General features: G+C 42.7%; 1 protein-coding gene across 2 annotated transcripts in view; it reads right to left on the bottom strand.

Annotated features, from left to right (window-relative positions):
• The window catches only part of LRRC8D (leucine rich repeat containing 8 VRAC subunit D), a 51,011-nt gene that overhangs the window by 8,458 nt on the left and 20,981 nt on the right, over window positions 1-21,572 (bottom strand). The window contains exon 1 of one of the 2 annotated variants that reach the window (XM_035333933.1): window positions 6,601-6,692. The exons of the other annotated variant lie outside the window; for it this stretch is intronic. The gene's annotated coding sequence lies outside the window, so the exon portion shown is untranslated. Of the gene's footprint in view, window positions 1-6,600; window positions 6,693-21,572 lie in introns of those variants that run through there. 2 annotated transcript variants of the gene reach the window in all.

Raw genomic sequence — 21,572 nt, forward strand, 5'->3', positions numbered from 1 at the left:
TTTTACTAAATTACTAACCATAGAAGTTTTACTAAATTACTAACCATAGAAGTTAATTTTTGTTTTATTCTTGCACATGCCCAGGAGAAGTCAAACATTAAGAGCTACTCAGAAGAACAGATCCAAAAGTGTTATAACGCCTTGGGGCTTACTTTACCCAAAGTTAAGCAATTTAAAACTTTTTAAACCTGCCTTCTAAGCCCACTGTCTGGAATATTTCTTGGATCAGATATTAAGTATTTTCATTGCTAATTTTCACCTCTTTTCAAGGGTGCCACATTGGAGTTAGGGTTTCGTGACAAGCTGTAGTGGCAGCTAAGTAAGAAAAAAACAGATGGAAATTCCAGCCTGTATCTGGCAGGCACGAGCTGTGACTCACTGTCCTGTGTCTTCTCCCTTTGAGGCCAGTGTGGGCTCCATTCACAACACCAGTGAAAAAAAAAAAAAACACAAAGAACTATAAGGCGGCAGCTCAGCAAACTGAAGAATAAAGTATTACACAGCTGAAAAGCTAAAATATATGATTTTTCATGTTAAAAACATACATTTATTTCAGCCCTTACAGCTCAAAAGGCACCAAATGTACCTTAGGCCTCAACATAGCATGAGGATCAAATGATCCTCTTTCCCCTCAAACCCTTTGTCTCCTGCCCTGTCAGGTGACTCTCTAGGATAACATCAGCTTCTCCTAGCTCCAGATCCATTACCTCCAGCTATCGACTGGGTGGTTTCTCTCTCGAGAAAATATTTGCTGTGGTGTAAGCACATGTAACTGTTCTAAGCTCAACTGCTTCTTGCTACCTCCCTAAGGTGGAAAAGCTTAAATTCTGAAAGCAGAGAAGTGCTATCTTCCTTTTCATTGCTAAAACATTACGGAGCTCTAGAACCAAACCCTCACGGTTTATATTGCAGTTATATAAATGCATTATAGAAAGAAACAACTGCAGTGAGAACTGACGGTGACCATACAATTGTTCTAAGCCACAGGTCCATGTTAAGTCAGCAAGGGTAACAACAAATTTCTTAGATCACACTTCTTATCCAACTATAACCTTTTAATTAATCTTAAGGAAAAGCTATGATAGAAAGAGCTCAGAATGTGATTAACCTGTTGGATTCCTCTAAGAAATTTCAGCCTATAAATGCCGAAACACCAAGTGGGCACATCGGGGTTATTTCCTCAGAAACCATTCTAGCTTAAATACAGAAATTAGAGGAAAAGGAAGCAGCAGATTGGTATGTCACTCTGATGTTTATTTACATCCTACTTCTTCCTGTACTTACTGATAAAAACTTCATCTGTCTGCCCCTGCAATTCACTGGCTCTCCTGTTTTAACAGCATATTTAAAGTTAAAGCAACTTCAAAATTAAACAAAAACAGAATCACAGCACATGAACCTCTTGTTTTACCCTCAGGTTCCCAAGACTCTGAACAAGCCCACTTTGTCTCAGGGAACAAGAGGATTCCTGAGATTGCTTTGTCACTGCAACTGGTCAAGAATTAACTAAAAACAAAACCAAAACAACAAAAAGCCCACACACAACATTTCTAGCTGTAAAGAAAAAAAATACTGCCGTGACCAAATGCATTTGCTCCCTTCCCACAGGAAATCAAGGAGAAGAAAAGTTTTCCCATAACTGAAAGGCTTTGCTTTCCTGCTTTTGATCAAGCCACCATAGGTTTAAATTTATTTCCTCTGTATATTTTATTATCTCTTTCCACTAGCCATCTCTACTTCCTTTGTTTTTCTACTTCTGCAATATCCCATTAAGGCAATTGGCCCTGGATGTGATAAGAACAGCATCCCAGCCAGGGCACAGTGAGTGTCAGTGGATCCACAGACAATCTACAACAATCAAGAAGATGACAGCATCCTTTCTTTTTCTTTTTGTCCCACAGAAAGAAGCGTAAGGAGCCCCAGAGCCCACGTAAAATAATGCATATAAGCATTCACAAAAGGAACTAAATGAATGCATGCTTCCTGAACACACAGACACATGCATTACCTGCATTGGTTATTCATTTCCTGAGATAAAAGAAGTTTAGAACAAACTGAAGGAGGTTTAACCAAGACACTAGAAGACTTCAGGATCTAATAGCGATGGATGGAGATTGTCCCTGCCACTGTAACCCGGACTATTACAACGTCTTCCAGCCTGGTTTGCTGCTCCCAGTATGCTGCTGAGGTACTGCCTCCAGGTAGCTGTGGAGCAGATCATTTTAGAAAAAGGAGTTAACTCTGCTGCTTTATTCTACAGTAGATTGTTGTGTTTTGTTCTGCATGACAGGACTCAAGTTACAAAACCAGTGTAACTGTGGCTACAGCTTCTCTTCCATTTGTAAGCATTCTGGCAAAACAAAACTCAAAATTCAGCTAAACATGGATTTATGCATTGAGCTCCTCTGTTCCCTGAAAAACCCAATAAACATTCCACAATAAAATACAACATACATATTCTTAAAGATGTGTTTACCTACTGTTAGAAATCTTTTGCTGCTCCTTTAGCAGCTGAAGGTATTTCAGAATATACGTGACATCAGAACGCAAGGACTACAGTGTGGCTCGTGGTATCAGATACTTCCCTGTTAGTGCTTTTGTGTCAGGAAGGTCAGACAGATTTCACATAAAGAACCTGCTGTGGAAAAAAATCCTCTTTCTTTTCCCCCCAAGCAAATTACAGTAACAGGAATTCCTACTCACTACTACTTTCTTAAAGCCACTGCCTAAAACATCCGATATCAAACAAATCCACCAGTTGTAGATCATTTTGCAAGATATAGGCTGGTTTATTTTTGTTTGGCTACTCCTTGACTGAGGATATTGTTACTGTGTTGACCTATTTTATATTTTAGGCTAAGCAAGTTTCTACAGGATGTGATATTTATTTGGCTTTCTTAAAATTAACTGCATGTCAACTCAAAGGTAGAATTTTAGAGATGGTGTACCGCAAGATGCTCTGCGTACAAAACTGGTGATAACCGAGTAAGGGGAAAGCAACAAGAACAAAGCTGAAAAGTAAATTTCCCATAGAGAAAAACATTCCAACTAAAGAACAACAGTTCCACGATGCCCTTTAAGTATACACAGAATTCGTGTGTACACACAGACACACATATGGAAAAATACATTGCTGTTATTTGATACTTACGTGATTAAGGAGAAGGACTAATTAGCACTCACTGAGAAACAGAAAACAAAGACACGCAACTAAGCCATCTCTCTAATTCTTCCATCCCACTGCTCAAATTGCACAACTATAATTCTGGATCTTCCCTTAAAGGGAATATAAAATCTCTCTGATATAGACTGCAAATAAATTCCCCAACTGGAGAGTCAGCATCTTTATGAACAATATTGACCATACTGACAGTAATTCAGTAAATGACAAGCTATCAAAACCTAATTTCTTTCAGACTGCATACAGACGTGTCAGGCTCCTATACGCTGGAGACAAAAATAAGATTGTTTTACAGAACTGATGTCAAATTAGTACTCATTTACAAAAAACGTTCTATAATTTTAGTTTTTTAAAGTCTTCAAAAATTCTGCCATTCAAAACTGGTCTTTTTCAGGTTGTATAACAATCTAACCTACTTTTGGATCCTGCTATTTAAGTGTTTACACTGAATCTTCCTTGTTTATCAGCTCTTTGGAAGTCTAGTGTTATACATCACTCCTACACAGATGGTTTTGTAATCAATGTGGTATTTAAAAAACAGTATTAGCAGCCATAATTTCCCTAACAATAAACTCTGAAATCATACATCATTCTTCCCTTGCTGTAAATCACCAGAGGTTTGTTTAAGGGTGACTTTCAAGATAGAAGTCCGATGGTGCATTTCTGACTTCTTCCCAAAAGGCACCCGGAGGCTCTTAACACAATTAACTCGGTGTTCGCCACACACAAGCTCCATTTCCACTGAGCACAGAAGACAAACCACTTCCCACTTGCCTGCTGTGCTATTCCAGAGCAATTCTCTTACGAGAGGTGTTGCTTTGACCAGAAGTACAAGACTGTATTCACATTTATCCCCATGTTTCAGGGTGTAGTGCAGGGGCTCAGCCACTTCCAGAATACCACTTGTCAATTTGTGACCTTGAAAAGCTCAGAGATCCCAAGCTGAACATTCACCAACGCTGTGCTCCTTCCTCACAAGTCAGTAGCATCAGAGACCATAAGGGGCACGAGAGAGAAAATGGGAGAAAGAAAAAAAGAGTGGACAGAAGAGTGGTCCTTGAGCATCCCTCTGCACAGGTCTCTGTGGCCGCTGAAGAGCTTGCTATCATAACAACGTTTGGTACAGTTCAAGTCAGATAACCATGTGTGATCCTACCATTCTGAGGCTAGCCACCCAGCAAGGTGGCAGGCAGGAATCCAAGATGTATGAATAATGAGGCTGGACCCCAGCAGGATTAAATACAGACCTTACTTGTAACTCCAAGCAATAGCCCATGAGTACACAGATGTTGATAGTCAACTTCTCCTCTCTGGAAGAACATGAATCTTGTAATGCACAACTGCCTAGACAGAAATCTTAGAGCAAAGTAACAAATGGACCTTGCAGATGAGGGCACCCTGGACCCTAGCTCGCTGCTAGGAGCGCTGTCACTACACCATACTGGTCCACCCGAGGACACACACCACCAGTGATGGAAACAGCAACAGTGGGGCACGGTGATCAAATTCCCAACGGTGTTTTCTCCTTTACCTAAGCAGAGTAAAGCAAAAGCAGTGAGCAGCCACTTTGTACCCCATTGCAGAGAATTCCTAAGGCACATCGCAACCAGCAATCCTCACAAGGCAGCCCGCCTCGCCTGCGCAAGAGCCACGGTGCAAAGCTCTTCTCAAAGACAGACACAACGCAAAGTTCCTGCAGCTGATTTAATCTGTGCTGGCACGCGCATTCAGCGTAACTGAAACTTGCACCACACAATAAACTGTAACGGCTGCTTGCACTTGAGTGTTAGACATCTAATCCTTTTGCCATTTCAAAATCTGCTATTCTCCTATCTTTTAGCCAGTGATCTTTCTCCAGTGTTTTCACAACCGCTATCAGAAGTGCAGGAACACACAGAAAACATCTGGTGCTTCTACTGACCAGAGCACTTGGGGAATTTATCAAGATGCAAAAGCAAACTGCACCAAAATAAAAGCACATCTGGCAATTCCAGTCCCTACAGCCTGCTTTTAATCACACACATACACAAAAAAGACACAATTTAAAAAGTCATTAAACAGACTGGAGGACAAAAAGGGAAAAAATAGCAAAAACTGTATTTCCTTTTTAGTTTAGGAATCTGAAAAGCAGAACAGGTCAATGTTGGTTTTAGACCCTGAGATATTATTTAAATTTGCTTTAACATAAGTAAGGTCACATGGCTACAAAGATTGTTATATAAAATTACTTGATCTTGGGTAGAAATGGCACACAGCGACTCGTGCAATTGCTCTGAAAAAATATTCTTTTCTGATCTACAGCCACACACGCTGCCAGCCTCTGTCTCATCTTGTTCTGGATTTCACTTGGAACTGGGGCAACTTCAAAAGCTGTTAAGAAACTGAACTTGGCAATGAGTTGCTCGTTTGGTGATTTTAAGCCACAGCCTGTGAAGATATGAATCTTACTACAGGAGATATTAGTACCTTTAACTACACACCCTAAACATACATCAAGAATAGGAAGGAGTGTCCAAAGAAAACAAAACTTATCACCGCAGTTCACGTTGCTGTAGGTTTTAAACGTCCCTCTTAAGAGGGGAGCTACCCCTCCACCCTGACTCATGGTACTTAAGATCTAGGTTTACATTCTGAAGGGAATATGGTTTAGAAATGAAGTAAGCAAGTTTAACTGAGTAACTGAAGCCAGTTACTTTCAGTGAATACTCTCCTTCTTTTCACTTCTAATGGATGTGCCAGCAACCTCGCACTGGAACATTTACAGCACCTTCACGGAGATCGAGAGCCAAAAGCAGACAAAGTTCCTTTAGCTAAAGCACAGGGTCCATTGTTCCCTACCTGAGCTGGTTCATCTCTGCAGACAGAACAGCAAACACAGTGACTCTCACTGGGTTACATATTAAACAGAGGTTTCATATAGAAGATTTGCCCACAGATGAAATACTGCATTTGAAGTACTCCCACTGACACTTACATTAGCTAAAAGTGATGTATGAGAGGTCACACAAATTAAGTAAAAAAATGAAAACAAAGACAAATTAAAACACAGAGAAGCACCCAGTGACACAAAAAGCTGCATGTAAACACCAGCCTCCTACTTGCATATCAAAGTTCCTCATTTCTGCCAAGATCTGTTCTGTGGCAAGAGCAGAGTGAAGGTGTGCCAGTGCAGCTGAGAACCAGAATGTGCAAGAAGGCTTTTAAAGGGACAAAATTCAGGCTTGTACCCAAACATCACGCAGCTTCTTCTCTTCCCCAGGAGACGGGTGACTTCCTCACTCAAGCTGTACAGCCACATCACAGAAACCACTCAGGGTAACTACCAGGCAGCCTCTGATCCCCCTCCCACCACGCCGTGCCCCTGTCCTGTCCGCCAGGCAGACACCAGACACCTACTGACAGTCTGCTCCCAACCCTACCTGCTCCTTATTGAGCAAAGAGATCTTCCGTGCTTCAGATGTCCTGTCAGATGGGTAACAATGATGATTTCTCTGAAACTCTGAACAAGAGATGAAGGATGACTTATTAATGTTACCACATTCCTGCCAGGCTTCCAATAGCTGAATCTCCAGTGGTTTCATGCCAGGACAAAACGCCTGCAGCTCAAGTGTTTATCCTCACAGAGATTTAAGATTACTCTATTTCTTTTTCCTCGTCTAAACTTAAGCTCCTTTCTGTAAGAGGTAAGCTATTTACTTAAGTCCATTTAGTCCCATAATTGTTTGGTTCAGGGTGTGTACTTCAATCTCAGTACTTAAGCATAAAAAAGGGATTATGCTACCACACATCTTTTGGAGGCTGGAGTTTTGAAATTTTACTCATAGATTCAACCATCTCCTTTGTTTTTATGCGGGATTTTCCCCAAATGCCATTCAAAATCTTGCATTAAAAACAGAATGAAGTGCTCCAAAAGACTTGCCGTCTTTCCTGAGACTGCAGCATACCTGCCGCTCGTACCTGCCCCAACAAGCGAGCTTCCAGATCTGCAAAAAGGTTCAGTAAGTCTCAGTTGTGTTGCTTGCTGCTATTCAGCAGCACCAACATACAGATACAGCCTCCAATTTAAATATTTACTATTGCTAAGTTTATATTATGATTTGACCCAAATGTTCCAGCTGGAATTGTAACCTCTGCACCATGGGCTCTCCTGCAGAGAGTGGGCAGACAACCCTTGCCCCAGAAGGCTTACAATCTAAGTGATTATTTGTTAGGTGATGATAAGCATGCTCATGGCTGTAAAACTCAAAGCAAGAAAACCAAAACCATCAGGATTCCAGAAAAAGTGGAATAAGATTGTGATTAAAAGCATAGTCAAATTTAATATTTTATGAAATATCTTTGAAAAATCTAAACATTATGTCCAGATAAATCCATTCATAGTCACAACGTTCCTATATGCTCCTTCCTATTGGTTCGAAAATGATGCTATCTTACAAAAAAAAAGACAAAACGTAACAGTTCTTGAAACCTACCTCTTCCAGTCACATCTGTTTTGACAAAGACAATGAAGCTTAATGAATATGTACTTCAGTTTATCTCAGCCAAAATAAGATCACAGAAAGGAGAAATTTTATTCCATCTCATCCACGGACAGAACTCACTCCAGCTCTAGCAGGAAATCCAGCTACATGCTCTCCTCAGCACACGTGAGAGCATAAAATCCATGCCTCCTGGAAAAGATTGCCCACTGCAACTGCTGCTCCCTTCCCAAACCTTATCGCCTCACCACGATTACTACAGCCTTGACCACATACTCGCAATAACTTTTCTGGCAGCCACCTTCACAGACATCCAGTCATGCACCATCTCACCGTCTGAGCTTTACAACTGATGTGCAATCTGCCTGGCTGGCCAAATGGGTGAACCAGTCCATGGAGGAGGCTTTTCTTTTTGTGCAGGCCGTGCTTCCCCCTCACCCCAGGTGCTCACCACTTGAGCTAGCTTTGGCAAGTAAAACAGCACAACAGCCACTCCCCAGCTGCTTCTGAAATAAAAGGAGAGTTGCCCTGTCGTTGGAGGAAAACCAATCAGTCGGGGTTTTGTTGCCACTGTTTCCACATGCAGCCAAACCAGATAATTTTCACATCCTCCAGAAGGCCCAGGAGGCTCTGAGTAAAGCTCAGGTGCACAGCAAAGCAAGCTCACAACAGAGCATTAGCATCGTACTGACCTGGGAGAAGGGTTCTTTCCTTTTAATCATCTTCTAGCCTTTCTCCAGCATGCCAAGATTTCAAAAAGCAAGGTAAATAAAAAGCCTGAGCTCATGTAAGTATCTCACCACTGATCTCAGAGCCCTGGCTCTGCCTTCCACCAGGCACAATGCTAGGGAAGTGCGAGCCAGCCCCTCGCTGTCCTTGTCCTGTGCAGAACAAGGTGAAGACTCAGGACTTGTCCTAAGGCAAATTACTCCATAACTTCTTTTCCAGTGGTATCTCTAGAAGCACCTACTCACATATGCAAAGCAGGAAAAACAAAGCCAATGCTGCTTTTATCTGGTAAGGGCCCAGACGAGGAGCTGCAGGGCAGCAGGCAGGACAGACCTACCAGGCACTCCCCAGACGATGGGGTGGTGAGACAGCCCCCAGCCTTGTACAAGGCAGCCTAGAGCCCTGCAACTATCAGGGGACACTCAGGGGTTAATTCAGTGCTCACTCTGTGTTTGAGGTTACTGACTTGACAAAAATCAAAAACACAAAATGGCCACAAAGTGCCCACAGTGACCCCAGTCACGTATAGCTTCGATACACCAGATCTATTCATTAGTTTGACTAGCAGCATCTTAACAAGGATCTAGTTAAGAACATCAGGACAACTAGCCAGCTGCTTTATTTGTATGTTTCTGTTATCTCATCTGAGCACTTGGATGGCTGCCTGTGAATGTGGGTGTACAGCAATAATATACATATGACTACATTCCCATAAACTGACAGTTGAAAGCTTAGGATTTGTCATGGCCAGACCAAAGCATGAACAAAACCATCCATTTCATTTGTTACAAAGTTTTGCAACAGCCTGTTTTTGACCAACAAATTTTGTATGCCAAATTATGCCTCATATCATTTTTTAAAAAAGAAAAAAAAGTGTTATTAAAGCACAGAACACTGCCGTAGTTTTTGTTCCCCTTTAGGCTGAACAGCAATTCTAATCTCTACTTCAGGTTCCTCAAGGACTAATAATATAAACCTTATCTCCTAGATGTAAAACCAGCAACCAGCTTTGGATTACCAAAACTTATTAAGTCATTCCTTTAAGCATTCACTGAATGCCCCTCCTTTAAGGAAGCCAAAGAGAAGGACCATCCTCTGCCTCATCACAAAGCTTGGGGCATCCAGGTAGCAACAACTCACCTTGCAGAACAGACCCCAGATGGTGACTTGAAGAAGGTGATGAGCTGCTACTGCTGTAAGCTGCAGGTTTTTGCACGTGGACACGGCCATATCCATGTTCAGTGAACTGGTTCCGGACCCCAAGGACTTTGCAGCAATACCAGAGTTGGATCTATGCTCACCACACACAAGCAGACTGCTATTTTTGGTTTGGAGCCGAGAAAGGGAAGGGCCAGTACAACAACTGTCAGACAGACAGTTGGACAAGCATCTTTCTTTAGGCTTGATGGAAACTTGCAGCCTTGTCCCAAAATATGGCTAATGGCTTGCTGTGCTGCTTGCTCTGATATGAGCAGCAGAACTACTCTGGGGTTAAATGCCTTTTTTATTTTTTTTACGTGACTGACCATTATGACAATCCTGCTCCTGACTCATTAGGGGCGTCCTCTCTCTGTCTGATCACACCATGCATCAGATGCCACCATCTTTCACAATGCTTGCATTGTATGCTCTGTGCTCCTCATTCAGCCCCTTGCGTAGCACTCAGCTCTGGGTCTTGGTCAGAGTTCCTTGATAATCAAACAAAAAAATGTGATTTTTGGACAAACACCTAGACTCTGCTAGCACTTCATACTTACATTGCACAAAAGATTCAACTTCCTATTTCATATTAAGGCCTTCCTGCATCATACATTGTGTAATCAAAGTACTCTGTCTCAAAAAGATTACAGCCCAAAAATTCAGTTGAATTGTATCAGATTTCATACTGCATAACACGCCAGTGTTTCAGGAAGGCAATAGTTTCAAACTCGACCAGCTGTAAAAGGAAAACCTTCAAGTCTATGCCATGGGCTTGAAGCAAGAATAAATCTCTTTATCTGCTACATTAGCAACATTTTGACCACAGGAAGAGTCATAAATTAAAGACATCCAAAAAGAGTTTAAAAGTAATAGCAGTGCGTTGCAATTATTCCTTATCATGTGATTCTATTTCAAGAAGTGATTTAGCAAAGATAAAATCACAAGATATAAAATAGCAAAGATATATAATCACAAGATATAAATAATAAAAAATCTGCTATTTCCACGTGTAATTTTCACAAATACATATTTGTGAAATACAATAAGAGAATAAGAGAAATACAATATTTCTCTCCTGTTACCAGGACTCTTCCTGAGATCTGTATGTTCCCCATGGTTCAAATGTAAGCTTACGACAGTGGCTCTCTCACTCAAACCGCAACAGGACCCTTTATCTAGCTATGAAACACTGTGTATGTTCTTCAGCAGCACAAGGGCCTCACAGACTACTGCCGTGCATCCCAAGTAGGGAGCACAGTGGAGGTTTTTACTTGCACTTAATCTGATAATAACACTTCTTAGCCCTCTGCAGAGACTTACGTGCTGAAGCTGGTCGTAGTCACTGATACTTGTTCTGTCAAGTTAGGAGAGAATGGACTGTAATAAAGCTGTACTTCCAACACTAAAGGGGGAAGATACAACTGGCTGCGTAAGTACAAGAAACAAATGAAATGAGTAATCATCAAGTGGCTTTAAAACAATAACAACCCCCCCCATCAAAAGTCAGAATACTCATGGAGGTAAAGGCCAAAAGACTTAGACTACAGGATCTTAATTATATGAATATGAGTAACAACGTGACCGTGAATCATTTATTAAGAAATCTTTACTGCCTTCCGTTAACCAAAAAATTGTGTAATGGCATGCTTGAAATTAGCCAGTTATATAAAATAACTTTTCTTCTGAGTTGCTGCTTGTGAATAGCTGCAATTTGAACAGAGATGTGAATGAAAGCCCTTCTACCCCCTCACTGTGTAACACAGAATTACAATGACAGTATGTTTGCCGTGAGCAGAAGCATAAGCAGCTTAATATGTAAAGTTCAAACTTTCAGCGTTGGACTTGCATATAAGCTTTACAGTTAGGAGCTCTACACTGAAGACAAAGGTCAGCCAGGGACAATTGATGGAAACTGAGGATCTCCGGGTCACATTGCCGCAGCCAGCTGCTGGAGCTTTGTGCCGGCCTCCTCTGAGGCAGCCGTTACCGTCAGAGCCAAACAGGCCACAGGTCCGATCCTCCAGCTCCCAGACAAGGTCCCCCTGCCAGCCACAACACCATCCCACCAATCACCACAGGCCAAACTATTTCTTCTTAGTAATTTAAGTCACTGAAAACCACTGGGTATACAGCTATGAATTACCACAACCATATGTTACAAACCAATATGGCCAAAGTATAGAGAAATAACTGTACTTTGCTGCTATAAATTAAAGCCAAGGGATCTCTAGTGTTTTCTAATACACAAACCAAAATGCCAAAGCACGTTCCTTGGTAAAAGCCCAAAGACCACTTAAAGGTCCAAATTTTCAAGATGTCTTGACTACATAACTGATTTTATTACTCCTCCTCAAACAACGTACAAAAGCAGCTTCAGTTTCTTCTGTGATCAGTTTTTACTCCTGGAACTCCCATGGGCAGACAAGAACACCAAGAGCTGTGAATACAGCTTCTATGTGGCATTAACTGAACGTCTTTAATTTATGATTTACGATTACATTATAAACGCACACATACACAGATGTCTCTTACGGATCAAGCCGTCTTTCCACAGTTAGTAAGTGATGCAATTTACACAGTCATCACAGTCCAGATCAGACCAGTGTCACTGTTAAGACATCACGCAAGCAATACAATAGCATGTACTGAACAACTACTGAAAACTCATTTAACAAATAAAATCCATCTCGTAAAAAAATCCCATGGGAGTCTTCTGCTGCAGTATATCATCTGTGTTTCAGACTCAACATTCCCAAATATTTAGTGTTTTCTACAACAAAGAATTTCTGTTGGAGTGACTGCATGCAGGGAGAAACTGCCTTCATACAAGAGCCACAAAATATCACGCTTATCCTGTGTCTTGGTGCAGCTCTTCAGAGCTAGTTTGTAGCATCTATGACTTTAACACTGTATTCTCCTCTATTTAAAGTTCCAGCACCCCTGCTTGCCTGCTTTGCCATAGTACTGAATCAAGGTAGGCAGGCAGCCCAGGGAAGTATCACTAAGCTGTTAATTTTATCCTAGCACAGATCAAAGGAAGTCCATTCACTGGTCCCACTTTTGGACCAGTAATGGAACAACCACAAGATAACTATTTGTACCTGGGAGGACGGAGAAGCTAAAGAGCTTGATCTCCTGCGTTTGCTCCAGTTTTAAAACTTTTGTTAAAACTCTGTTTTGTTTAAAACCCTCTGCAAATCAGCAGATTCTTTTCCACGCTGACTCTTGGAGAGTGCGAATACATGGGTCACAAGAGATGACCAGGAACGGACTGGGTTTCTTTGAGCGCGTACGTGTGTGGACACAAACAGCAACAAACACAGAGGAGCTTTCTGTTGTCCAAGTGATACCTCAGGAGCATACTGAGGTGCCAACAAGGCTGGCTGAGCTGCTCCTGCCTAACTGCTTACAGCCTGTACTCGTACCTGCCTGTCAAGGATTTCTGTCTATTAGGAGCTACCAGATGCATGTGTCGTAAAGTTATGGTTGTGCATGCGTGTTCTTGCACATATCTTTGGGAAGGGAAAAAAAGGGAGGGGGAGAAATAGAGTAATGAAGCTAGAAACACTTGAAGCTGAACGTAAGAGCATATAGATGCTTTCTCCAACACACATGTCAGGAGGTAGCTAATAAAGGAAACTGGAGAGTTTTGCTTATCGAAAAAACACAGCCAGGCCTCCTTCCTTCCACATCTTAAATCTCCTTGCTTCATTCCCTTTCCTCTGTCCACTTATAAAGACATCAATCCCCAAAATAAAGGCTTTGCATTTTCTCTGCAGATCAATTCCTTTCAATACAATGGACTGACACTGTACAAGCATGATCCCTGAAAAGCTGAATGCTCAAAACCAGTTTGTTACTCTGATGGATATATCCTCGGTTTGTGTATCAGCATCTGTGCCCTGCAGTCAGAGGCACAATAACACATTTTAGCATGCAGGGTGCGTTCTGCCGTTATCACCACCTCCCCTTGATACACACACCCTCGGTGTTCCTTCAGCTAGCACTACGCTGCTTCTCATATTAAATTTGGAAACAGACCTCTGAATCACCAGTTCCTGTTGTTAAAAGTAGCTAGAAACAGATGTTACAGCAAAATACGTTTCCTAGTAAACAGTTTTAGAATAATCAGCCCACTATGTTAGACCCCATTGCTACAAAATGTTTTTAGACCTTAGAACAACGGATTTTATAGATTCACATTAAACTAAATAGTTAAATTCCCTGAGATCTCTAATCCTTCCTAGAATCATATTAACTCTTACCCATAATGATATCATGTGGCAGAGAGTTCCAGAGGTTAACCGTCCACTATAAAAAAAAACAAAAACAAAAAAAAACATGTTGCTTATAAACTCATTACTGGAGAGCGTCCCATTGCACTTCATCCATTCTACTTGTCCCTGTCGCTTCTTCAGATGCGTCTTCAATAAGAGGAGCAGAAAGATCTGACCTACTACCTCGGCAAGAGAAGAGCAACACGAAAATACCCAAACTGGTTACATGCCAAGACCACCAGTTTCAGGTACAGGAGAGCAGCGTTCAGGTAGTGCTGCACACAAGCCAATCCACCCTGCAGACAGGAATTACTACCTAGCATAAACAAAGTAGAAATGTTTCCAAATCTGAGTCCATCAGTTTCTCGATGAAGAGTATGTGAGATGCCGAATCCCATGGTTAAGAAACTCTTCACAATCACTTGTGGACTCCAACATCTTCCATAGCTCTTGGAGCATTTAAGAGGAAGTACCACTCCGGCCAGGAGGCACCATCCCTGTATATGCTCCACATGTATAAATACATACATGCATTACATACTTTCTATCTGCGAGTCCAGCTGGTGCCCAATTGTTTCAGCTTATGAGGAAGATTAGTTCAGGTTTGCATAGTTCTCTCTGTGAATTACTGATGCCGGGGGACAACGCAGACCACTATATGCTGTTATGGCTGTATTTAGCCCAGAGGAATATATACAACTGTAAGCCAAACCTTTGTTTGCTTAACATAACACTTCCAGAGAAGCTTTCAAACCCAGGGAACATTTTGGATAGAATCCACCATTTCCCTTTGTCATTTATTTGTTCCAGTGCTTACTCTCCCTCACCGTTACAAATGCATGCCTTATTTCTCTAATTGCCCAATTTCAGTTCCCAGCCATCAGCCGTGAGCTCTGTGTTATGCCTGTCTCTGTTAGCCTTTTAGCATCCAGGACGCAGTGCTCTCCCTCAGAAGGTGCTTGCCTTTGGTTATCAAATCACCCCACTTACCTATCAAGAAATAGCTGACCCAGCAGCAGAAGGAGCTCTGCAGGCTCTCCTTGTAGAGGCCGAAGACCATCTAGCCTTCAAATATCTCCTCTGCCTCTTTTCTGAACTCACTCCCTTTCTCAGCAGGCTTCTCCCAGCCCCCAAGCCGTACCATACACCACTCCAGCACCGCTCTCACCTCCTGTCCACGTTGCTCCTACTCGCTCACGCACCGCCCTGCAGAAGGAAGAGCAGTCGTGTTTTATTTACTCACCGCACCCCTAAGGACCTTTCTCCCTGAGTTCCTGTTCGGTCACTGGGCTGCAGCACAACATCTGCAGGCCCTGTGGTCTTGCATCAGACTAATTTAAAACACACTTTTGATTGATACAGCTCACCGGAATCCCCAGACTGTGCGGTACGAAGTGCCGTGCCCTCACTTACCGCACTGCCTAGCACTTCGCTGCCTGCCGACTGCACCTCAGATTCTGACCCGGTCTCCAGATACCCGATGAAAATGCTCAACAGAATCTGGCCTCACCTCAATCCTTAAAGCAGATGTCTAGAAGCATTCACAGTTGATAATGATTCACCGCCAGTGACTAACTCGTAAACGTCAGTTACTCAGTTCTTAATTCAGGCGCTTTTGCAATACCACATAGCACCAACGTGTGTGGACAGGCAGAAGGGTACGCCAGAGTCCTACCTGGCTGGAGCCAAGGGAGGGATCGCAGGTAGCAGATGGAAGGAGCAAGGGAGCGGCAGCGTCTGCAAGGCAAGACTGCCCCCCTGCAGCTGCACAGCTGCCTTTGGCAGGCGTAGCTTCACTGCATCTCATGCAGATCCCTCTCCGAAGTAAAACCTGGTTTCCAGCATGTCACCACGTTTGCTAAGATGCATTTCCCATGACCTGACCCACACTGACATTAGTCTGTCTAATGTCTTTATCAACTGAATATAGCATTAACTTCTCTGGTATCTTGATGAGGAAAAATGCCACCCTGTCTGGAACAGGGCTAAAACAGTCACCCACCCTCTGGCACTGTTAATTCTACGACCCTCTATGCCAACAGTTATTAAAAATTGTTGTCTGCAGGCCTGCAGCCATTTCACAGCAAGCTCTTTTTAACAACTGAGTTACAGCACTGCTAGTTTGCATACGTCTACCCCTAGAAATTATTAAATCCTTAGTTAATAAGGATTTAAAGAAATTAATCTTCTGTTGGAATGGCACAGTATCAAATTCTGCACCTTCTCAAATATAGAAAAATATTAATATTTCTACTTTTCTTGCATGACCTATTTCATTATCTTCATCTAATTCATCTGGATTGTTTCCTAACACTTAAAATACAGAATATATGTGTAGTTATTTCCCTAACTTATTTCCTTATTTCTAATGTGCATTAATTCCTATGTATCTGTTGTCCCCTAAATTGCTGTATTTTGCTTTGAAACGTGCAGATGTGTCCTGAACCCAGGGGGCAGTTAGCCTGGTTGTTGTCTTTTCTTCTTTTTTTTTTCCTCCCCCCTTTAAACCAGAATTTCAGTGTTTTGGCTACTTGAAATATTATTAGAGATCACCATTTCCCATTCACACTCTTCTTCCTACGACAACATTCACTAAGCTCTCCATGATGACAAATATGGTCTTTTGAGGCATCAAGTATGTATTTCCTTGGAATTGGTTTCTGTTTATCCATCCTTTACATAACTGGGCCAGAGTCAACAAAACAAAACCAACAAGAGTGCGCTAAGGGAGGCAAACCTGTATGTCTGCTGATTAGCCACTTGGGACATCTACAAAAAACATTCTGGGAAAAAAAAATCTGTACTTGTTTCTCCTATTATTTGACTTTAAAGGTAAAGCATTCACCAATTCACCAATCTGATGAGTCAACCAAAGGACAAAGGACACATTCAAGGCTCTTCCTCATCAGCCTGACTCTCAGCCAGGTTAAAAGCCTGTGCATGCTACCAGCCATCTGCTGCTTTTTGGATGAATGAGGCAAGGCAAAAGGAACTGGCCTCAGCCCTATTTGCAGTCTCACCAGAGAAGAAAGGCAATGCAAAGCACACGCACTCTGCATGTAGATACAACACTCCTCATCCGCCCAAGGGAGAAGCATCCACCCTCCACCTGGATGTGCACATGCGGTGGATTAAACCTTAGTACAGAATCAATCCTTAGCCTCTAGGATCAAGTCTTTCCCAGGGCAACAAAACGATGTATTCATCAAGAAAACCACAACATTTGGTTTCGTAATTGCCACACCAGTAGGAAAAACCTTGAGAACTCAAGCATAACTTGATTTAAATAAGCATGCTCACCATTCATACGCCATGAACTGTTAAGCGTCCTAGAAGCACATTGGTAGCAGCCTACAGATGTAATTCTGCACTTCAGCACACATGGACTTCTCCATACAGTCAAGAGTCCCACATGGCACCTACAAGCACCTACTTAGATGCATTTAGTTAGAGCAGAATTTCGTTATGATGTTTAGCAAGCATCTGCGTTCAGTAGCTAAAAAGGAAATAACCTAGGTACTTGCTGCACAGATGCTGCAACTTACTTTGCACAACCAAAACTGACTAAGGAAAAATACATACTGTACTTTAGGCCTTTGTTCTTCCTATTAAAGGAGGAGAATGGGACGGAATGTAAAGGAGGGTAAAATGGACTGTAAGTACACATCAAAAAGCAAAAGGGAGAGCCCTGCCCATACCTTCTGCAACAAATTACCCCTAAATTAGGCAGCAGGTATTCAAAAGCATCACTGCTCAGACAGTTCAGGCTGTGAAGCGTACACTCCCTGGGCTGGATTCCTCTGTCCCCTCCTCTCTGGCTTGGGGGGTAAACATTACCATGCAGGTCACCAAAAGCCTCTGATACTAAAACTTTCAGCCCCCCCCCTTTTTTTTTTACTACACAGATTTTGCGGAAGTTCTCTGCTTTGTACACATATCTAAAAAACTTTCTATGGGATGGGAAGAATCTCAGTTTGGGCTGCAAGCCCAAGACCTACGGAGAGGGCTTGTACTCCTCCAACTTCCTCCATCTTCTTCCCCATCAGCTTAGAAAAGTCTCACAAGCAGCCAGCAAACAGACTTCACCCACCAAAAACGTGCACTCTATGAAAGATTCAATGAGACCTAAAAGTTTCTACTGAAACTTTCAGTGATCACACAGTTAATTATACTTTTAAGAGGCAATAACAATGCTTCAAAGGTCTATTGCACACTGAAGTCAATCCGCATTCCTCTCATAATTCCTGTTTAAGGTTAGCTGGGTTGCTTGAATATTAAATTCAGATGAAAAGTACAGAGTGATTTTAAAATGCAAGCGCTATTCCTGACTAGTAATACTTCTGCATCCACATAAACCTTTCAAAATCCTTACTACCAGCCTTCCTATATAACATAATCCACTTTGAGACTTTGTCTGCATAAGGCATTTCAGATTACTTGAGAGAAAAGCCATACAAATTTTAAAAATGAATTGGTTAAACTGCTTGGAACCCTCTCCAGACACTCTTCCAGAATCAGAGTAACTGTCAATTATTCTTCCTCAGGGATGTAAAGCAATCCACTTGAAATTCACACCTTAGGCTGACTCGAATCATTTCTCAACAGCATGTGAAGACAAGCCCTTAGATCCAGAACCACACGCGGGATTTACTTGGGACTAACTGTTCAAAATATCCCCCTCAGGAGACGGGCCCAGACACCACAGTGCATCACTGTGCTGCTTCAACACCAACACATCTAAGAATGCAAGAAAACACAGCGATAAAAGCTTGAATTCTGGTAAATAAATTAATGACTGTGTATTCGCCAGGACTGCTTTAGATAAGGATTTCTGACAGGCAACTAGCCTTAGTTTTAAAGCCTCTTATTCTGATGCAGCCTTCCAAGATTTCTCCACTCCCTCCCTCCTGTTCCCTGCAAGCTGTATCCCCCAGCTTCTCTTTCACAAACCTGCCCTGCTGAAACCCCAGCCTGCCGACGCTGTGCACAGCCTAACACAGCACAGCAGCAACTGAGGGCCCTTGTTGTGGGATTTTAGGCATCACCTGGAAGACAACAAGCAGCAGACCGAACAGGAACTCCAGGTTCAGAGCCAGCAGACACGGCTTCGTGCGCTCCCGCCCCCGCAGCTCAGCCTGCTCTGTTTTTTCCTGGGGATACATTTTCAGATCACAGCCACGACCTGCTGCAGATACAAATCAGCTTTGCTCATCCCAGTTTTGTCACTGACAAAAAATAGCTCTGGAGGGAGAGGAGGAGGTTTTCAGCTGTTTTCTTCTCCATTCCTCTCGAGCTGTTCCCTCTGTCCTCTCCTAGCTTTTATACCTTGTAATACGGGATAAGCCATTTTCTCATGTTCACAGCTCAATGTCAGAATAGCTGTTTTCTTACTCTACAGAGACTGTAAATCCTCACAGCTGCCTTTAAAACAAATTCAATAGTAGCCACAATGTTCCAGCAGCACCTCAACAACACGATCACCAGGCTTTTCGTGGGGGAGCTGAAATTAGCTGGCGACTGTTCGTTTCCTCGCTGAAGGCAGCCCTGAGATGCAGCTGGGGCCACACTGGAGCGGTTTGGATAGATGCTTCGCCTCGGTGCCACTGATACTCAGAGTTCAAAGCAACAACAGGAGAGGGACATTTTCCTAGGCAGCATCACAAATACCTGGTTTTAAAGATGGCTGGAAAGCATGTAATATAGTGTTATTCCGTTTCTCATGAACAGTAACCTTATTCTTCCCCAAACATTGATCAACATTTGATCTTGTTATGAACAACTCTGAGGCCTCCCCCACAGAGCATCTAGCTGCATCGCATTAAAGCCGTTCCTTTCTCCTTGCCTCTAGCATATTCCAGGCATGTAAACAACTCTGCTGTGTGCACCAGCAAAGTCACAGCTAGCCAGCAAAAGCTGCAGCAAGGGCACCGCAGGAACCAATCCAATCCTAATAACCAATTATTTTCATAGGGCACTGAATTTATTAACTAGAAGCCAACTGCTACTAATGCAAATGTACAAGTGAAAAATGGTTCTATTAGAAAAGCTGAAGAAATATTTTAGAAAATTATTTTTCATGGATAGAGTCATGTTTCACGGGCTTTGTTACCCCCCTAACCAAGACACACAACAGGAAATCACCAAAGGAGGTTTCTCACCACTGTAACTGGAAGAAGTGTGACAAGAATAGAAGAAAGGCAAGTGTTAGAAAATCCAAGCAGGCTTACTGTCTGGGGATTTCCTGGTTGATGCAACATCACATCACAGGTAATGTTTTTGGAGCCGGGCCTGAAATCCTATGGGAACTATTTGCAGTTCATAATTAAAAACAAGCCCCCCACATACCTTAGCACTTGTTCAGAAGTGAAGTAATTAGAAGAAGATGCACTTACTAAAGTTAACAAGATTTAAAGCAAAAAGCATTGTCTCGTCAATTACCCTGTGATGTTAACTCTTGCTTTACGCTCTCTGGACCACACGCGTACCAGGCAAGCTACCCTGGTGGGACTGGCTTCTCAGGGCAAGTTTCAGCTGCCAGATCCATCCCCTCTTGCCACGCAATGCCCTTGCAGCTCTCTTGCTCAAACCACACATCTCTCCCCACACGCAAGTCTGCGAGTAGGAAAAAATTGAGGTCTGGAGGAAACGCAGGTCATCTCTGACCCCTATCTCATCCTCCCAGGGGTTCCGAGCTGATCCCACAGGAAAAAAAAAATGTAACTGCAACTAGGCCTGCTTAGGGCCTTCTCTGCGTTAGGAGGCTTCCAACAGCAGGGATCCAGGGAAACAGCTCTGGAGCTGTGAGCCAAACACTGTGCCAGCCTCAAACAGCAGCCAGAGTAGCCCGGGGCACCTCGCCACCTCTCCTCGTGACCAGAGCAGTCACACCGTTTGTTGCCTCTAAGGTTACAGAGCCCAGCAATTCCTTGCTTTCCTCTTATCCACACCGACTTGACAAACTGGAGCAAATCCGTTCCTTGGCTAACTTTACACGCTCATGAATGCCAGGCTATATAAATTCCAGGCCTCGCTTCTTCCTTCCACAATGCAAAAATTGCCCTGTCACACACATCCTTCTCTCCTCCCACTTCTTGTCAAATTTCACTGCCCGTACTGCTGCCAGAGCAAGTTTTATCTCCATGAAGCCAGGAAGTCATCCAGTTCTTCCAGCACCCCTGAAAAGCAAACTGCTTTCTGTCCCCTGCTGCCCAGCAGCCAAACACCCACTCAGCCCGGCACGTGGCACTTACCAAGGAGGCTGCGCGAGAGGAAAACAAGCATTCAAGGTCTAGTTTCACACACAAAATCGAGTATCCCTCCTTACAGCTAAGATTTCTTCATCTTTTCACATTTCCCACCTTCAACATGTTTAACACAAATTAAAAAAAAAAAGCCTTCCCCTTTCATATTTTGCGTCAAGGCAATGAGTGGTTGTTTTATTACCAAGGCAAAACGATCCCTTTGACAAAACTGGAGTTTAACTCCAACGCTATGCTTGCAGAGCAGTCCTGCACTCTCCTTTTCTGCTCTAAAAACCCTACTCATGGTAATTCTGTAGCAAACAAGATACACATTATGAAGAATTCACACGGCACCACAACTAAATTAAACTTCTGACTAAGGTAAATTAAAGTTCATGGTTAGAGCAGGTGAAAGTGTATCTCAGTCTGCACATTGGAAGTTTTAGACAACTCTTTACAGACTCAG

Source organism: Oxyura jamaicensis, chromosome 8, assembly GCF_011077185.1.
Source record: "Oxyura jamaicensis isolate SHBP4307 breed ruddy duck chromosome 8, BPBGC_Ojam_1.0, whole genome shotgun sequence".
NCBI classification, from domain to species: domain Eukaryota; kingdom Metazoa; phylum Chordata; class Aves; order Anseriformes; family Anatidae; genus Oxyura; species Oxyura jamaicensis.